This window comes from Acinonyx jubatus, chromosome A2 (genome assembly GCF_027475565.1).
Source record: "Acinonyx jubatus isolate Ajub_Pintada_27869175 chromosome A2, VMU_Ajub_asm_v1.0, whole genome shotgun sequence".
Taxonomy (NCBI): Eukaryota; Metazoa; Chordata; class Mammalia; order Carnivora; family Felidae; genus Acinonyx; species Acinonyx jubatus.
This window is the reverse complement of record NC_069383.1, coordinates 16,674,137-16,694,580: the sequence shown is the minus strand read 5'-3', so window position 1 is coordinate 16,694,580 and position 20,444 is coordinate 16,674,137. Positions and strand designations below refer to the sequence as shown.

General features: G+C 46.0%; 1 protein-coding gene across 2 annotated transcripts in view; it reads right to left on the bottom strand.

The window, feature by feature from the left end:
- The window catches only part of PTN (pleiotrophin), a 100,502-nt gene extending 82,326 nt beyond the window's left edge, over positions 1-18,176 (bottom strand). The window contains exon 1 of one of the 2 annotated variants that reach the window (XM_015073042.3): positions 17,889-18,176. The gene's annotated coding sequence lies outside the window, so the exon portion shown is untranslated. The remainder of the gene's footprint in view (positions 1-17,888) is intronic. The other variant, XM_027075554.2, reaches the window with a different exon arrangement.
- Positions 18,177-20,444: the final 2,268 nt, after the last annotated feature.

The window sequence follows — 20,444 nt, the reverse complement described above, 5'->3', positions numbered from 1 at the left end:
TCCTATGCGGTGGGTGCGGTAACTAACCCCAATTCTTCCTTCGTGGACAAACTTTGGACAAGCCTCCCTTTGCCTCATCTGTGTAAGGGGTAAACATATTCAGCCTGATCTCATACACCTGTTTTGAGGACAAAATGCAACCGGACCTATGAAAGCAATTTGCAAAGGGTAAAACATAACCTAGATGTTAGTTGTTGGCTCCATGATAGAGAAGCCTAAGAATGTGATTTTTTTAAGATCAAGTGGGAAAGCCGCAGATCAAAGATTCCTAATTGTATTATAACCGACGCAACCTGACAGAGCTTACCGGTCAGAGGAACCAGAGGAGGCAAAACCTCCATGAAATCACAAGATTTCCCCCTCATAAGCCCCAGATTACTTGGACCAGAATCTGCGGACTAACCTCTAATCTGGAACACTTTTAAATATAATATATGCCGGCTAAAAGGCCTTCTTAGAAAATATCTTCTCTAATCTCTATCCCCAGGACATTTCCTGCCTCTTCTGACTCAAATTGGATTGGAACCCAGACAATTGTGACTTCCCGAGCTTTATTTTCCTTTAGCAAAGCTGAAAAAATAGTTTTTAAAGCAGGGGGCAAAAAAAAAAAAAAAATGATCCATTTACCTCCACTCTGCTGAAGAAGATCCCTGGGGTTGGATAAAGAAAATACCAGAAAGGAACGGAGAGTCTCCATATCCCAGCAGGGTGTGTGGAGGAAGAGGTGCCGACTGTGGACAGCACAGAAGCCATCGTCGTCGTGCAAAACATCCTCCCAAGACAGGAGCCCTTTCAACACAGAACCCTTCTCCCTCTGAGGGCCCAGCTCCTGTTTTTCTCCACATATTCTCATCCAAATTTGTGGAGCCCTAACAATCTGGCTTTCATTGTCACTCTGGTGTTGCGTTTCATGAAACTACCTTTTTGCACTGGCTGCACGGTAATGACTCTACCCAAGACGGGCACACGATCATTCATATGAGCAAAGGAAAACGAGCAGTTTCAGGGAAGGAGCAGGCATCTCGGTGTGAGTGATTGGTGTGCACCTCAAAGGCAGTCACTCGAATTACAGAAGGCTCTCGGAGGCCAACTGATCTCTTTTAGAAGAGCAGCTTCAAACCTTTCCGTGTGAAGTGCCTAGAGCTGAGTGCAGAGCTTTCTAGAAAAATGACACACCCACAGAAAATTTAAAACAAAAAGCCAAGTAATGAAAAATACTCTCCAGAAAATAAAATTGCTGACGTGGTCTTACCTCATTGTAGGGTATGTTGCAAGATCTCCTGGGATAGAAGGTACAAGAAGGAGCCTGGTTACCACTGACCCCATGTGACACACCTGGGGCTCACGCCCATCAAACGGCCTCCCTAGACACTGGGCGTGCCCGCAAAAGTTCAGAGAGACCTGGGACACGTGGGTCCAGCTCAAGCTTGGTTCTGAGGGTAATCCCGTCTCGCCACAATTTCTGCAGGCTCAGGACATGCGCCTCTTCCCCTAAATCAGCTCTTTCCCTAGATCTCTTTGTTCTGTCCGTGGCACCAGAATTCTCCCAAACTGGTCAGCTCAACATCCCATTTTCCAATCACCCTTCAAGTGCCCACCTTCTTCCTAACATCTAGACTTCATATGGCCTTTCTTTTCCTTCATAGTGTCTCCAGAAAGGATCCCTCTTAGGTACCTGGTTATACCAAGGCATCAAAAATGAATGAATGAATTCATTCATTCATTCATTCATTCATTCATTCATTCATTCATTCATTCGGTACTGTGCCCAAGCATTGAGGAATGAGATCCACAGTTCAGTAGGGATGAGACAGGTCACTTAAAGTAACTGCTAAAGATAAGGAAGCCAGGATTCACACCATTGCCTCTACCTAAAACGCCCTCTTTCTCCCTCATCTTCTTTAGGTTTTAAACACAAGTCAGGAGAAACCAGAAACCAGAGGCTCCCGGAAGCCTGCTTTGAATCCACCCCCAGCTGAATTAGGCGTCTCTCCTCTGGACTTTCAGAAGCACATACCCAGATCACTGCGCCGACACTGCCCTGACCTACAAGCCTATCCCCCAACCAGACTGTGGGATGTGAAGCCAGAGAATGGGTCGTATTCATCTCTGTATTCCTAGTACTTACCATAGAGTTCAGCACATTGTGTTCTTTGCGTAATTATGAATGAATAAGTGAATGAATGAATGAATGAATGAAAACTCTAAGAGAAATCACAAAAGGTGTGGAACAGAAAAATAAGTATTCATTTCAACGGGGGGAAATAAAGACAATTTTCACAGAGGAGATGGTATTTAAACAAAATGCTCAAGCGTGAATGGGATTGCCAGAATTTGAAAAGATCAAGGGCTTGAGGGGTAGAACACAGAGGACTGCTCTTTAAAACCTAACTGATTTTCTCCACCCCTCATCTAGGACTTCTGCAAAAATCATCTTTCTTATACTCTACCACTTTTTTCCCCTTCCTTGCCTGGGGAGAACCTTCAGTGATTCCCTACTAACTAACCCAGTAGATTTCAAGCAGGTGGGCCTTCATTCAGCCATCTTGGTATGGTCACCAAACACTTCTTTCTGTTCTTACTTTCTGTCCTTACTGCACAAATCAGACCCACGTGCAGTCTGTTCCCCCATATCCTGATTTTGGCATCCCCTTGGCTGTCCCCTTTCTCCACCCCTCACCTAGAGTGCTTCCCCCTGCCCTCTGCCACCTACAAAAGCACCCTGGCTTTGCAAACCCTACTGCCTCAAGCAGCCTCCCTTTGCCTCTCCACCTCAGAACGCCTTCTTCCTCTGGATGACTTGATTGAACCGCTCTTTTCCCAATTCATCGTACGCTATACTGTATGGCTTTCTAATTACAAGTCTGCTTTGTCCCTCCGATGAGGACCCAAAAGAGGTACCTACAGGCTAACATAACGGATGGTGTCCTTCTGAAACACGCACAGGGTCTCAGACGAATATCCTAATGGCTAAAAATTCTCACTGAATTAATCCTCCTCTAAGGATAGAGAGGGGTCTATAATTCGGGCAGGTATCTTCTGATTCAGCTACCAGTGAATAGGGCACTTAGGCTAAAAGGTTTAATTTAATGAGAAGAAATAAAATTCTGTTATCAGTTTGCCTCTGGTACACAAATCCCTACCTCTGCCTATGCTATGAAATAAAATACTTCCCACTTCTTCCAGTGAGAAAATTAGGGTCACAGTTACTGTTTACCTCTTCCGTGTGGCCAAGGTACCAACTTTCTTTTTTCCCTTACTGTGGGACTAGCCCTTTAAGAAGGTGTATCCTTTCCACCCCGTTTTTGCTTTCACCCCGGGACTGGTGACTATGGGGATCCCTCATGCTCTTCAGTCTTCCGGGCTTTGCCGCTCAGCAAACCACATCAACACCAGTCTCCAACCTTAATGGTTAGCGACGTCCAGAGGAATAGGGCTCAACGCCCCGCGTAGACGAGGGACTTCATCGCACACAACGGGCTGCGGGGCAGGGAGAATCCACCCCCCAGCCTTTCCCAGCCTCTGTCCACCTGTGCCCCACTGCCGGACGTCCAAGTTTGATAGTGAACGCTTTCCAATGGGAAACTGTCGCGGGATTTTTTTTTTTTTTCCCCATCCTCTGGTCCCTATTGTATGTTCAGCTGCACTGGAGCTAGCTGCTAATCCAAGCCAGAGGCTCTCGTACACAAACAAACCCGGCATTGTGGCCTCCCCCGGGGCCGGAACGCGGCAGTCGAACAAACAATTTAGTCAGGTGACAGCACGCCGCAGGGACAGACGGAGCATCCCCCAGACACCCTCTTGCCCGCGATCACCCTGTCCCCTTCCGCAGCGCGGGCCAGGGAAGCCACCAAACCAGGCAAAGTGATGCTGGAGAAAACAATGGAGAATAAACCAAAACGCTCTCGTACGCAAAGAGGTCTAGCCTAATGACAGAATTCTTTGTCCAAGAGAGGGTATGCTCCCGGTTGTAGTGAGGTTGAAATAAATTACACAGGACAGGGGCCCATTTCTGGGCCCCGGCTAGGGGAAAGAGGGAGTATCGCACCAAAACCTCTTCAGATACTCACTGGCCCCTGGTCACAGAACAGACAGAAAGAGGTAGAACGTCATGGTGTTGAAGAGCTTTGTAGTTAGAAACGTTTGGACTCCAATATCCGTCCTCCCTTTTGCCAGCTTGTGACCTTTAGCAAGTTACTTAACGACTGTGAGACTCCGGTTCCTCGTTTTGAAACTAAGAAGGAAAATGGTCTTTCTCCCGCAGGGTTGTTGGGAGCCTTGTATCTGGAACTGAATGTAGCACCGTGTCCATCACGTAGAAAGCACCCAACAAACGTTAGATATCATTATTCCAGTCGGTGGATCGTGCTCACAAAGGAAGCACGGGAGGAAATAAGGCACAAAGAGCAAACAAGGTCTGCAGCTTCTAGAAGTAGCTGGTGACAAGGGACAAAGTCTGGCCCTGGAAGTTCCTAGAAATAGCACCTCAGAGGTGCTGGCAGGTCCTGAACTTGACTGATTGCCATGCGCCCCCAGAGCACATCAAGGGAAGCTAGGAATGCCAATGGCCAGCATGAAGCCCGGATACAAGATGTCTTCATATAATAGCAGAAGGCAGGCCGCTGGGTGCCTGAACATTGATAACGGAAATAACCCTGAACATGAAGGATAGAGCAGAAAAGAAAAGCTGGAGATGCTGAACCAAACAATCGCTCATGTCACAATTTTTGGGCAGGGCAGCCAAGTAATATTAAATCTTGCCAGGGTTGGTGGAGGGAGGGTAGCAGGGATGGGGAGAGCAGAAACTAGGTAAACTGTTATCTTAATTCTAGGCAACAAGTGTGAATTGAGTCCCTGCTCTGTGCCAGTTGCTATTTGGGCACTGATAAAGAGAAAGAACTAGATACTGCTAGGTAGCAGTAGAGTCCAGAACAAGGAGATTCAGTGACCTAACACACGACCACAGACGCTCAGACTATAACGAGTTCCTTTCAATACAAGGGACCAATGATCCAAAATGATTGAACAACCGAAGCATCTTCACACGCGGACCTACAAAGAGAAATGGCATCAGCTGGATGCTCTCTTGCGGAACAAATCGGAAGATCTGCACACGTGCCTCAGCAAACGCCAGTTAACATCTGTAGGTCTTATTCTTTCTAGTATGTTCCTCAGATATCCCTCAATTCACATGGCGCCCCTCACTGGGCATTTGGTCATCCTTATGTTAGAAAGAGTCAAACTTACCAGATAAGCCAGTGTCTCACAGTTTCTCCATTTCCACTTGCTGGTAGAGTGTTGTTAGAGGTTGCTTAAAGCCTTCCTGGTTAGTCTGCAACTCACTGCCACATTGGTCACCTCTTCCCGTTCAGGGCTTCCTGGCCTCTCTGCAAGCCTAAAGGACACCCCAAGCTCACTGCAGCACTAGGAGTCATAATAGACAGAAATATTGAACACTCTCAAGGAACAGTGTGACTTTGCTTACACCACACCGAGAACAGAGGCAGGCGATCCCCTACCACGCTAGATGATGAGCAATGAAATTCATTCCCTTTTGAGAAAAACAGCCTCTAATACTTAGGCTGATCTTCCTCATCAAAGATACACTGAAATTGCACTAAGAAGAGCAGACCCACCTTTGCCCTACTCTGTACTTGTTTTCAAATGCTGCTCACATCCTAATGGACAATAGTAAATCTAGCTATACCTTGATATGGCCTTGGTAATCAGGTAAGGACAATGTCAATGTAGATGGGAAGAAGCCAGGGGGATGATAATCTGTCCTTCGAAATAAAATTTGACTTTTTTTTTTTTCCAACGTTTATTTATTTTTGGGACAGAGAGAGACAGAGCATGAACGGGGGAGGGGCAGAGAGAGAGAGGGAGACACAGAATCGAAAACAGGCTCCAGGCTCTGCGCCATCAGCCCAGAGCCCGACGTGGGGCTCGAACTCACGGACCGCGAGATCGTGACCTGGCTGAAGTCGGATGCCTAACCGACTGCACCACCCCGGCGCCCCAAAATTGGACTTTTTAATAGGAAGGGCCAAGCCTGAATTTTTTTCTGATTCAAACAAGATACTTAACATCACACATTCTAGCTGGTGAATGGAAGGCAAGGGAGAAAACTAACCCAGGCAGCTCACTGGCATGTGTACATCTAAGCCCTGGGCCCGGATCCTGCTGTGCTCCAGCCCAGCTTCTCTGTCTCCTCCTTGAGCTGGACTAACTTCATGGCATTATTATACCAAGAGGCACCTAGAACCCAGGGGACTGGAAAAACAAACAAATCCAGCCCAGAGAAACCCAACAAACTCCATCAGAGCCAGATGGGACCCTCCCATCTGTGGTTCCTCCACAGTGGAGGAAACTTCAAACGTATCTACGGGAATTTTCTGGGAAGCCTGAAGTTCCTCTCCGCAAGTGCAGGACTTCCGACCATCAGGTTTTGGACATTTTCCCTAAAGTTTCTGATCCAGTCCACTACCATTTCTTTTGTCTGTTGGTTCTGCTGCCTTTGAAGTTAACCGCTCTCATGTTAACCTCTTGCAAGAGAACATCCCCGGGGTGAGACGTTAGAAACCCAGAGTTAGACTGCTTTTAGGAAATGTGGATCTATTTTGAGAGAAACTGGTCAGAAATCCACCTCTCCCCACTTACTCCTGCCGAATTGCTTTTGATCTCTTTCTCCAAACCAAATTCATTTACGACAGCCTTGAAGTACATCTTCAAATCCCCAGATATCACATATCGGAGGGCAAGCTCTGTGATCCGGAGCTGTCAGAACTAAAGCCGCTATTTAAAAAAGGCTAAAAAATCATTTCAGACTCAAGTTGCTGGGAAGCCCAATACCAGCAAAGACAATCAAAGCACTTAACTACCGCGCGTCCTCTACAATCAGGAACGCGGTTGTCACACCCAAATTTGATCGGACTCGCTTGAAACTAGAGTCAATTTGTACATCAGTCCTTCCCAGTGACAACAGGGCAAATAAACAACTCCCCGTTGGGTGCCAGTGCATCAAAGAGCCATAGGCATCAAAAGGTTTACGCCTGCCATGTTGCCCACCTGCGGTGCCTTAGGCCCAGCCTCAGCCCCAGAACAGCCCAGAAGGTCCCCCAACTTCCTGGGAGCTGCTCAAGGGGTTAGAGTGGACCCGGGTGGGATCAGGCAGCTGTGGTGTCCCTGCGGAGACTTTTGCCCCCGCCCCCTTCCCCAGGATATGGATCTGGAAGGGTCCTCAAGGATAAGACTGGAAGATACTGTTTACTCAGCTTGACCTTTCATTGGCACGCAGTAAGTTCCACAGGATTACTTGTTCCAGGCTAAACGGCACATCCTTTGCTGGAACAAAGATTTTTTTGTTTGCTTCAAGGGATTATGTTTGTTTGTTTTCAATTTTCTACTTCCAACTTTTTTATGAGAGTCTGTAATAGTAATTTACTCAGCTTTTATTATTTTGTTTACATTTCTTTAAATTTAAATTCTAGTTGGTACTAAGCTTTTTTTTTTCAGGATTCAAATTTATCCAGGTCAAGACAAATAAATTGAATTTCCATCTTAATGGGCCCATTTAGTAAAAACAAATGCACAGTAATGCGCGTAAAGCTATCAAAGATGTAGCTCAAGGGGCACCTGGGTGGCTCAGTTGGTTGAGCAGATCTGACTTCCCCTCAGGGCATGATCTCATGGTTCGTGGGTTTGAGCCCCACTTTGGGCTCTGTGCTGACAGCTCAGGAGCCTGAAGCCTGCCTCAGATTCTGTGTTTCCCTCTCTCTCTCTGCCCCTCCATGCTTGTGTTCTCTCTCTCTCAAAAATAAATATTAAAAAAAAATTTTAACAAAAAATATGTAACGTGCATTATGTTGATTTAAAAGCAGGATATACAATTATTCATACAACTAATTTTAAAGTTACTTCAGTAAAACTGTACATGTATATCAGACTGTGAATAGCATCTATTTTGAGCAAGGCTATGAGTTTTTTTAATAATTTTTAAAAATGTGATTGTCTTATACCATGAACACATATTTTTCTAGAATGAGAAAAAATGATGTTTTTTCAGGTAAATATTTCTGTTTTTCTAATAACAAATATAATATTGAAAAACGCTTTTCACTTTTTTTCCACAGAATTAGAATTAATCAACCTTTTCACACATTTGACATGTATTGAGCTGTATTTGAGATTCTGAATATTGCCAAAGGCACTGAATTTAATAGTTGATGTACATTGTAAATAAGAGGATAGGAAGAAGGCCTTTTGTTTTCAAGTTAAAGGACCTAACCCTGTTAACGTTGTCTAAGAAACTGCCTGCTTTCCCTCCTAGAGCAGCTTCGGGCTTCCTCGGTTACACCCCTTGGACCATACCTAAAGAAATGTATCGCACACCCAAGGCAACTTTTCTTTTTTTTTGTAGAACGTATTTTTTTGAAGGACAGAATGGGTCCTCGCAGACTAGTCTCCAAAGCGGCTGGGTGTTTCTTTTAAGCCAAAGATCCTACTCTGGCTTACCAGGGACACCCCCTAGGACCAGCTGGCAGATGCCCACCGGAGCCCCTCCGATGTTCTGACAATCAGAAACGAAGACCCCTATGTCTCAAAACCTGGGGGATGATTTTCTGCTACTGGGAGCGATCGTCTCAGGGCGAGGTTTACAAAATGTTGTATTATCAGCAAATAAGGGAGGCCAGTACAAAAACACCTTTTCAAAATTTTGTATGGCCTCCCTCCGTATGTTTTTAGCTTGAGTGAAGAGTTTCTGTTGCCTAAGAATGTTAACCGACATATGAACATCCTCAGTGATTAAACCTGGGCTCTGAGGCAAAAGTCTCTGGCTCCTTCTCTGGGCAGCCCAGGTTCTTCTTGGAAGTCACACACACGGCTGGCACCTGCTCAACTTCCATTCCAGCAGGGAAGGGATGGTCAAAGACAATGATACATGTTCGAAACCTAAGGCAGAGGATATTCTAGCACAAAGAAAACAAATTACATTATATCCTTTTCATATTAAGAATGAAGTTTCCTAAACACTAGCTTTTTCAGGCAAATTAAGAAGGCAACAGTTGGATCAATTCTCCCTTCTCCAGGGAAAGCACTGGGAATGAGGCCCTAGAATGCACCTGGCAGGGGGCCTCTGAATCCAACAGGCCTTTCCCTCGAGTAATTCAGATGGTGATTGCAAGTTTCTTTCATAAACAACCACACGGTACATATTTGGACATGAAGCATGGGCACGAGCGAAAGGTGTGCACGTAGCAAGAAGGGTTATGGCCAATGACCCTCAACGTTTGTATTAAGCTCTGGATGTCACGACTGGGGAGTTCTGATCCCTCCCAAGTTTGTTGAACTTGACTCTGAGGGCTGGCCACTCCAAGTGAGGTCCCCAGCCCAGCGGCACCTCTATGGCTGGGGAGCTCCTGAGAAGGGCGGGCTCTGAGAGTCTCTGAGAAGCCTACCACATCCGAATCTGCATTTTTGCAAGATCTCCAGGTGACTGAAATGCACGTTCAAGCATGAGAAGCGCCTGGTACCATGTAAACACGGTCGGTGTTGCTGGTCAACTGCAAAGACCGAAGTTTAGGGAAAATAACTGAAAAAGCCTGTATGTCTCCTTTACAACGTTTAGGAACAACTAGAACATTTAGCATAAGAATGCAAAACCATTTTAGGTTAGACTTTCTTAGGATTGTCTTCTTGTCTTCTTTTTTTCTTTTAATAGGACTCCGATTCTCTTTTTTCACGCCCTTCGCACATCTCTCCTCCCATTCACTTCATCGGGTCACACTTACCTTCGGGCACTTCAAGCAGTGTCTAGGTGTCCTCAGCAAACGACAATGACAAGCAGCAGAATTGGCGAAAGAGAAGTACAGAACTGGCTCCACTGATCTTATCACTAATAGCTCACATTTAGCGTCACAGTTTACAGTGTGTAAACGTTGGAACGTCACAATTTACCTGTGTCCCCAACCTGTGAGGTCGGCAAAGCAGGTAATGTCGTCACCGTCATCACTGCGATCTGACAGCTAAAAGAAATCCTGAGGTTCTAGGAGATTCGGTGACATATGCACCATCCTATGCCCAACAACAAGCAAAACTGCAGTGAAATGATGTGGGCTTCTGCATCTTAACCCTGACTCCTTCCTCTGAGCTGATGTCTCCTTGGTGGCAGGAGGGTTCAAAAGGGACGTGCTGATGGGCATCACCACCAGCATCAGCAATGGGGTGGCCACACCTGGACTGGGGGCTGTATGCACAGTGTTCTCCTAGACACCACAAGAAAGGTCAAGGTCAACAGTCTGATCTGGAGACTCCAGGCCTTAAGCATGGCCACATGGTCTGCGCGTTGCTTCTCAGAGGAAAGAGGTTTGGTAGCTGCATTTACAGAGAATGATCAGGGGGCGTGGACAGGAGAAACATTTCAAGGAGAGGGTCTCACCCAGGTCCCTGTCTGTATGTTTGAGAACCCTGCTGGGCACGAGAAATAAAAGCAGTGGGGGAGGGCAGGGTCATTGGTACTCCACCACCATAATGAACCCCTTCACCATCCTCATCAAACTCTCCCTAGCCGTCAGACTCTGGGTTCGGTCCGTCACACTCATTTTCTAGATTAATACTCATATCAGTCTTACAAGGTAAGCATTAGTGCTCACATTAAAAGGAGAGATAAGGCAATTAAAGAAAATCCATCGTATTTGCTGATGATCACATAGCTAGTAATAAGTGTCACTGTGGTTTCCACCTTCATCTTCTAGACCCTAGAGCTCAAATACTGGAGTGTTAGGGCTCACGTTTCTAACGCATCACCTGCATCCAGACAACCTGTCACATGCTCAGGTTCCTGGATTCTACCTCTCAGGTCAGAATCCATGGGGATGGGCCCCAGGCATCTGGGTGCTAAGACATGACTCTAGTTATTCTGGTCAACATTAAAGACAGGGAACCACTACCCTAGGTTACTGGGCCCCTTACTGTACCTACATGGGAGTTTGGGTTTGATATCAGAGGGACCTGGGACATAAAACTGATCAGCCAAAGGAAGAAATGGCATTATATTCTAGACAAGAAAAAAAAATGCCCAAACTGGGAATTTTAAGACTTTGGTTTTTAATACTTGTATGGCATTTAATGGGGGTCACCTGGACCTCTCAAAGCTTAACTATATCAATTTAAAAAAAAACTGCTCAGCCTAAGTAGAATTGTTACAAACATATGCAAAAATAAAAGTATAAAGTTCTGAATAGCAAATGTTTTAAGGCCACGTCAAAGTTCTGATGAAAATAATACTTCAAGTGATCAGTCTTGTAGCTTTGAATTCTATGGTTAAAGAAGAGGTAAGCCGGACATCTCTGTTACGGAGGTAGCTCTGAGTCAGATACCATGCGAGGTTTGGGCATAAAGTGGACGAGGAGAAGTAGGATTAGGAAGACACTCCAGAAAACTAGAAGGCTTATTTGACTTTTAGAATGAAGGAGGTAAAGAAATGAGAGATGGAGAGGCTTCTTGTAGCAGTTTGGGGCTGAGAATGCAGGCGCTCGGCTTTAAATAGGAAATAGCTACCAGGTGATGTTTAGAGGGATCGCACATAGAGGACAGATCGTCGAGGTGACCGGAGCAGGAGAGGCACAGAGAATGGTATTCAGAGTCATTGTTCATTGCCTCACTCCTTTGCCAGACGGTATTGATCATTTTCAATGGTCCTGTGCTAGATACTGTAGGGTTCTGGAGATGAATGAGAGTCCCAGCCTTCAAGGGTGCATGGTGTGGGTGGGGTGGCGCTGGTGGTAATTATGATAGAGAAAGGAAGAGCTCTTTCAGGGCCAACACTGCTGCGAAAGGCAAGTCACTGGAAGGGGTGATGAAGAGGTGGAAGATAGAGCAGGGGAAAAGCGAGCTCCACCTAGAGGGCAGATTTGCCTTCGAAACCTTCCCTGGGCGCCTTTGACATCCAAACTCAAAATTCCACAGCCCGAGTTAGAGGATTTGCTCTCTTTTCCTCCATGTGTATATTTCCACTGAAGGACCGTCATCTCATGTCTGGTATAAGTTTTCCTAAGGAGAATATCTAGGGTGATGCGTCAAATCTTTAATAGTATTTTTATTCTAAATAACTCAGACTGAATTCTAAGATGTCACTTTCAGTCACATCCTTTCTTCTCTACTTATTATGTGGCAAATGTGAAATGAAAACACAAAGGAATCGGGAGTTCAATTTCTCTTCCAGGATAAATGACATTAAAGTAACCAAAAGACAGCGATGCTTTCGAAATAAATATTATCACCTTCTCCATTTAGCCTTTTGTGAGTTACACTTCCCTCTTAAGAAAATGGGTTTTGTTTTTGTTTTTTAAATCACTTTGTTGCTGGAACTGTCTAGGACAAAAATTTTGTATGTCCATTATCTTACTCTAACTTGCGTTGTAGTAATTTGTGGTACATATCTTACTCTAACTTGTGTTGTGTACTAATTCTAAGGATGTTAACACATACACTGAATAGCCCATAAGCTGTTCGAAGCTTACATAACTATATAACCCTGACATATAATAGGACCGTCAATATCTATGGAAGTCTGTTAGTGTTAAGAATAAAATAACAGTAAGTCCTTTACTTCAATCTCTTTCCCCAAGTAGGGTTGTGTTCAAAGCATCCCCTTCAGTGTTCATTTAAAAAATTTTTTTTAAACGTGACACCAAAACTCAATAGAGAATGGAGAGATTTGAGAGTTTTCTCATGAAAACTGGAAGAGAAACTCAAAGGGTCATGATCAATACTGAAGCATTTGGAGGAAGGCGGGGGGGGGGGGGGGCGGGTTGGGAGGAACCTGAGTATTTCCAAAAGAATGTTCACATTTGGAAGCTGAGGGGCAAAGAAGTAAACAACACAAAACCAAACCTGAGAGGAGTGGCCAAGGAAGTTGGGGAAAAAATTAAGGTAATATGCCAAGGAGGTTCTGTAAAAGAGAATCATAAGGAGGCAGTGCGGGTAAGCAATGTTGCTGCAACGCTAAGGAAAAGCAAGAAATGTAAAAAGCCATTTGTTGGATGAAATGACCTGTGACTTGTAAAGTGTTTTTCTCAGAGATGTGGAGTTGGGGGGTGGCATAATGGATTTTCACTGTTTGACATCTCTTTTAAGCGAATTTGTAATACAGGATTTCATCAATCACCATGATTTCCATACACAAAGTGTTTGGAATTGTAAAACTGTAAGCCCTAAAGAAAAGCAACTCTGGAGGGACGCCTGGGTCACTCAGCCAGTAGAGCCTCTGGCTTCAGCTCAGGTCACGATCTCAGGTTCGGTTTGTGCGTTTCTGCCCCACATCAGGGTTACCGCGGTCAGTCTGCTAATGCAAAACCTGCTTCAGATCCTCTGTCTCCCTCTCTTTCTGCCCCTCCCTGCTCATGCTCTCCCTCTCAAAAAATAAACATAAAAAAATAAAGAAAAAAAAAAGAACCTTTGCGTGTTTATTTTACGTTGTCTAGCACGGTATTAGGCATCCAGCCTGTATAGAAAAACGTTGTTTATTACGGTTAAATTGACTCTCCAGAGGAGAGAGTCAACACTGCATGGTTGAGGCAGGACCCGGGCGGAGGGAGGCGAGGAATCGAGGAATCCTCGCTCCGCAGAAGTGGAGAAGCCGAGAGGAGAATGAAGCCAACACCTCCGCTAGTGAGCAGTGACGAAAGCACACGCGGATCCCAGCCAGGGTCTTAGTCAAAACGGAAAGCGCCCAGAAGTGCCCAGAGAGCACACTGGCCCCGAGAACAATGTTGAGGGAACCAGATCAGAAAACTGTAAACATTTCCTCCAGCGACGCCCAGCTTTTCCATGCATCCCTAGATATGGGCCCCCCTTCCGGATCCACAGGTACATGAATGGGTATATGCCACCGCAGACACGGCCGAGGAACTGAGCAAGACATCGTGGGGCTTGTTGCATGGGAAGGAGGACAACAGGATCAATGAAAAGGAGAAGTGAGAGCCAGAGGGGGGTGGGAAGGGGAAGGGCTAAAGTTGGAAGCCGTGGAAGCAACAGGTTAGGAATACAGCATTCTGTTCGTCTCCTAAGTAACATTTCGGTTTGTGGTAAACACAACAGTTCTTAGAATTGAGAGCACAGTGTCAGTTACTAGGACTCACTTTTTTTAAGATTAATACACGATTTTTTTTTTTTTTTTTACTAAAGTATGAAGTTTAGGAATCTAAGAATTCTGCTTTCAGGAAACACATTAGGAGGCTTTTTTTTTTTTTTTTTTTTTTGAGATGTCACTTTACCTAAACCCACCGTGAAGAAATGGCTAATAAATCCCAGTAGAAGAAATTACATTTTATTTCTCAAAATATCTCAGGCATGAACTCTTCCCTGTATTCCTTGCCTACCCTTAAGAATGGGACTCGTGGGGGTGCCTGCATGGCTCAGTAGGTTAAGCGTCTGACCACTTCAGCTCAGGTCTCATGTTGGTGAGTTCAAGCCCCACATTGGACTCTGCTGTTAGCGTGGAGCCCACTTCAGATCCTGTCTCCCTCTCTCTGCCCTCCCTCACTCATGCTCTCTCTCTCTCTCTCTCTCAAAAAAAAAAAAAAAAAAAGAATGGGATCTGTGGTAAATGTGAGCTACATAATCAAATCCACATGTTACCATAAATATATATAATGCCCTCTGATAATGTTACATTATAGCTACTCTTTTAAACCACAGGAATTTTAACTTTTTTTTTTAACCAAATACTAAAAACTGAAACAAAAGGCTTGTTATATTTGACATTCTAGAAAGATCGTATGACACTGCAAAAACTATGCCACATACAAGAATGGCATGAGGTGCATGGAAGCATGGCTCGAAGGATGGAAACTTGAATTGGCCATAAACATCAAGAATGAAAAACAACTTTCCAAAGTAAGGCTGTGGTCCAAATTCTGCTCAGGCTAGTTGACTCTGGAGAGAAAAAAGCCGGCAAAGCTCCCAAAGAGACGATCCATATCTGCATATTATTTCACCTCAGGGCAATGGCATGGCCTTGTGCCAAGAGAAGACAAAAATTCTTCTGATGATTCACTAGAAGTGTAGTCAAAGGAGAAAATATTCCTTAACTTTTTAGAGAAGCCTCGTTCAGCCTTCCAGCAATGGAACAGCATCATTGGAGAGCCTGGACTCCGCCGAGGCTCCAGAAAAAGCTATGAGCTGTGCTCAGGTGTAGACCAAGCTTGCTCTCTGGGCCCCTTGGGTGCTCTCAATTTGGACATTACCTTCAGGAGAGAAGTCAAGGACATCTCCCCTTACCCCTAGGCCACCGTATTAAAAGCATGAGCGTTTGGAGAACCTGAATTCTGACTTCTGGACCTCAATCAGACGTTAGCTTATCACATGCCATGGTGATCAGGTCAACTAAACTCAGTCTCCTGAGAAAATTTTCAAGAGTAACAGAAAAAAAAAAAAAAAACACGCAAACAGAACTGGGATCAGAATCCATGTGAAGTCACTTAAATGAGAAAGCAAGAGTATCTTCAAAGGAAAAGAAAAACATTTAAACTTAAACTATTTCATTTCTAAGACTGATCTTCGTGATGAGAGCGATTACACTATTTGGGGACCTTATTTCTCTCAGGTTATTTCCAATGATCAAGGTTCATGAAAATTCAAACAAGGCCATTGGCTTTACTAGAGTGAGAAAAAAATGCATTTAAAAAAAAAGAAAAGTATGGGGGCACCTGGGGGGGGGGGTTCATTTGGTTGCCCTTGTGCCTCAGACTTTAGCTCAGGTCATGATCTCACGGTTCCTGAGTTCGAGCCCCACAGGGGGCTCACTGCTGTCAGCCTGTCTGCACAGAGCCCGCTTCCGATCCTCTGTGACCTCTCTGCCTCTCCCCCACTTGTGTGCTCCAAAAAAAAAAAAAAAAAAAAAAGTATCCTGCTGTATGTAAAGACCAAATAAGGTATGTGGAAGTTGTCAACAAATTTGTAAATTTATTACTCCAAATATCATGGAAAGAGGTCTAGGGACCCACAGAACCATGTATTATTATGTGATATAGATGTTATACTCTACAGACCATTAAATCATGCTCATTCGCTATAATACCTCATTTAAATGTCAGGTAATACGAGTTATACGGTAACGGGATGTTAACTGGTCATTAACACAGCTCTGGCTTCGTAAATGCAAGGCGCTTGTCTCCACAAGTGACCAGCTGAAACAGAGCACCTTATGGCCCCCTACAGCTTCGGGGGAGGGTGTTCCTCATAGATTTCACTGATGACACGAAAACCGTCCTAAAGGCGGTGCGGAAACAGTAGGGGAAGAAAGCTGACCTTCCGAAGATGTAAGGTACAGTTAGAGAACTCACAGCGCGGAAGTTGCTTATAGCACAGAATCACGGTGGCTATTAAAATATTTAGTAAGACGTTAAAATAAAAGGGTGGTTTTTAAGATAAAGTAAGACAAAAAAATCTCATCCTCTAGTTTCAACCAGAGAGTACGAGCATTGCCGTTCTAAGGTAGCTTATATCACAAAAAGGGGGAAAAAGCGGACATCCCCTCTTATTTCCTTTAAACTTCACGGGACTGCAAGTGTTTTTTAAGGCTTTGGGCTTTAAAGTGTATGATTTACTTACAAACATACACAAGGGCGATGGAAAATACGTGCTTTATTTTCTGTGTTGGGAGACCCTTCTTTTGTTTCCCTACCCATACCTCGTAATATCTCCACCTATCAATTAGGCTAAGCGGGCTCTGCTGTTGCATCAAGTCCACGCTGGCCTGGGATCAAGACGGTGCTTCGTGATGTTATTAGTTGGAAAGCTTTTCTCCACAGTTGCCGAATCTCCTCCCAGGCCAGTCACGCCAGCACACGCACACCACCTTTCTCAAGCTGCCAAAGCAAAATGCCTACCGGGATGAAGGATGCTAAAAGGGAAACTCTGATACCCAGCCCACTGTCCGTTCGCCTGTCTCCCGCCACCCCTCCCCACCCCCTGCCACCGCTATGCTTCCAGCCTATCCCCAAACTTACAAAGCAGCTGTTAGCAGAGAAAGGAGTTAACAGCAAAATGTGTATAGAGGTGTGTGTGTGTGTGTTTCGTTGAGGAGAAAGGTGTGTGTGTGTGTGTGTGTGTGTGTGTTCAAGAGAGCAAGTTTTACGTTTTGTATGGTAAGTGGGGAGGGAAGGAGTGGAATCCATTTCTTGCTTTGAAAACGTTAATTAGAAAACACCAACTCGAAAAGTAAGGATCCGGGAAATTCCGTAAAATAAAATACACCCTAGCTTTACAGGAGTGAACCACCAAGTTCGAGTGCCTGTGAACAAGGCAGTTATTATTAAAGTCCGCAGCCGGGTCTAAGGTGTGCCTTTTGAACTTTGGACTTGACCATTTCTAGGGCCGGTCCTGGGCGGGCCGGCAGGACCAGGAGCGTCGCTGCTCGGGGACAGATTCTGAAGGTCCCCCGGGCTGGGAGCAGCAGCCCCGCCCGTACCCACAAGAGCCAGCGGAGAAAGGCCGGGAAAACGAGCCCGGCTTGCTCGGGCGCCTCCCTTCCTCTCACTTCTCTCGCAGCCACGGACACACCTCCCAAGGCAGGTTTCAGGAACGCGAAGCCCCGGCACGGTCCCCAGCTGGAAGCGGGCACGCTGTCCGGACGCACGCACCCCACGGCCGAAGCCGCTCTCCTCCCACTCACCCACGGCCCCCGGACTCCCAGACCCGGCTCCCCCCGGATGCGCCCCAGCTGGCGTCCTCCGGAGCAAAGCCGTTTTGGAGGCAGCCCCCCCCCCCACCTCCCCCAGCCAAGACGCCGGGCAGCCTCTCCCCGCTCCCCGCGCCCCGCGCCGGCGACGGTCAAGGCGCGCAGCCCGGGGCTGCCGCGGAGAACCGCGCGGCTCCCCACTTACTTGGACTTGCGAACGCCGCACGCGCCCGGGCTGCCTTTGTTGAACGGGGCGAGGCTGTGCGCTCGGTCCGGTGCCGGTGGCCGCTGCCCGCGCGCGGCTGCTGCGTGCGCCCTCCCTCCCGGACGGTGACGCCCCCGGGGGTCCCGCTTCCCTGTCCCCGCTTCGGCGGGTCCTCCGCTCTGCGGCTCCCTCGGCGGGGTTTGGGACCGGCGGGCGGGGAAGCCGGTCCTGCCTCTGCCTGCGCTGCGCCCTGCCGGGGAGGGAACGGAAGGCAAATGGAGAAGGGGAGGGATGAGCGGAGCGGGCAGGGCGAGGACGCAGGCTGGGCGAGGGAGGGAGCGCGCCTTTCCCTCGCGAGCTGATTGGGAAGCTCATTAAAGGCAGGAGTCTCCGGGGCCGCGCTCTCCCCGGCACGGGTTGGAGCCGGGAGATGAAACGGTGTTTTGTTTTTAGCAGGTGTTTTGTTTTTGTTTTAGCACGACCTCGCTTTTCCAAACTTTACGCCTGACCTGTGTTTTCGGTGGGCGCACACCGCATAGCAAGGGCCGCTTCGATGGACAGCTGATAGCATATGAGGATACCATTTTGGCCCCAGGCTTTTTGTTTGTTTTGCTTTTTAATGATATTCGGGATGAAAAAGCCCAATCTTCAAAAGGACACTCTCATTCCTCCCACGCTCAAAACCCCTCCCGTGCACCCAGCTCCGGTTTCTTTAGCTGTCAGTCCTGTCCCACCTGCGCGTCACAAATGTGAGCAGTCCTTTCTTGCGCTTGTCACAAAGAGTGACAGATGTCTGAAGGTTCCCAATTAAATTTCACTTTCCTTTAGGGGGCTTTTCCTTTTTGGGCTCCCTTGGTGCCTTTAGTGACCTATTTAGTGACATGTCTTTGACACCCAAGAGTTTTGGGGGCTTAAGGTAGCTCAAACTCTGGGCTTTGTAAAACTCAGAGGCTGCGCTGGGTGGCTTTCTAGATTTCCGTAAAGTTTCATTGAGAAACGGTGCTAAACACACAGATGGATATTTTTGATACCGATGTGACAGAAGTATTGCATTACTAATTCCGAAGTGTAAAACAAATTTCCCCCAACATTTCAAGAAGGAACTTTTGAGATTTTCTGGTACTCATCGGTTCTTGCCTCCCGTTACTTCCTTGAAGCTCATCGTTTGATGGCATCCTCCCCGAATGGTGGCAACATATACTTCCATCTTCCCCAGTTCCCAGGTTGCATCCCTTCAATCTGATAAATATCTACTAAGCGACTCGTATAACTCTTAATGTGGACATTTGCTTAGAACCATACCAAACCCCTAAATTAGAAGCATTGTTTTGTGGCAAGTAGTTCTTAGAAACTTTGGGCTCTTACATTGACTGCTACCTGGACAGAGGTCCCATGAAGGCGCCGGCTAGGGACAAAGAGGTATCTCTACAAGTAGACCTTTTAATCCGTTTTTTTTTTTTTTCCAAAAGGGGAGGCATCAGAGATTCACATGTAAGCCTCCTGTTTATCCCCGTAACCAAACTCTTCATACACAGGCCATGCACCATCCTAAAGCAAAATAAATTAATAAGGAGCTGTCTTCCCTCCACACGCAGATTTCATGTTGCCCCTCTGCCTTTTAGGATTCCCTTTTCCCAGTGATGTAGCAGTGCTGGTTTTAGTGTGGTTTCACCTGCGTGAACCGCGAAGGAATGCCCATTGTTATTTATTAGGTTTATTTTTGCCAAGGCTCTTTTCTGAAAGAGACTTCTCCACTCCAGCAGGTAGAGTTTCTGGGCCTTTAAACAAGGGGTCATCCCTCTTCCATTTCTTCTTAAACTTCATCTAAACATTTGCAAATGTAACATGTTGCTGCCAGTTAGGACAGTGCTTCTCTGCAGGGTTGATACAGTGAACATGACATGCCCACGATTTGGATACAATTACATGAATTGAATCCAAAATACGACCCTTTATTCAGCTGGGAATATATGAAGATCATTTACATCAGTGGTTCTCAACCAGGAACAGTGTTGCCCTCCAGGTGACATCTGACAATGTCTGGAGACAATCTTGGTTGTCACAGCTTGGGAGAAGGGGTAGCAACAGGTGTCTAGGAGGCAGAGGCCATTACCTTGTGGTGCACAGAACAGCCCCCACGGCAGAGAATTATTTGTCCCACGATGTTAATAACGCCGAGATTAAGAAACCCTAACTAAATTACTAACCATCATATTTTGTTTCATATAATGGAGTATTATATGAAGTTCAAGTTCAAGGAGAAGATATTTTCCAAACTTTATGCCTGACCTGTGTTTTAGGTGGGTGCACACCCCATAGCAAGGACCGCTTCAATGGACAGCTGATAGCATATGAGGATACCATTTTGGTATCCAAAGTTCAAGGACAAGATATTTTCAAGTGCTCTCTCAAGCAGTCACTCCACATCCAACCTACAGCATCAATTGGGTCTGCTTATTCAAGATTTCAAGTCATTCCATTCATTTCGTCAACATTCTTTTGAAGACTCAAGGGTTGTTTTGGTTTTTTTTTTTCAGTTTTTTTTTAAATGTTTAT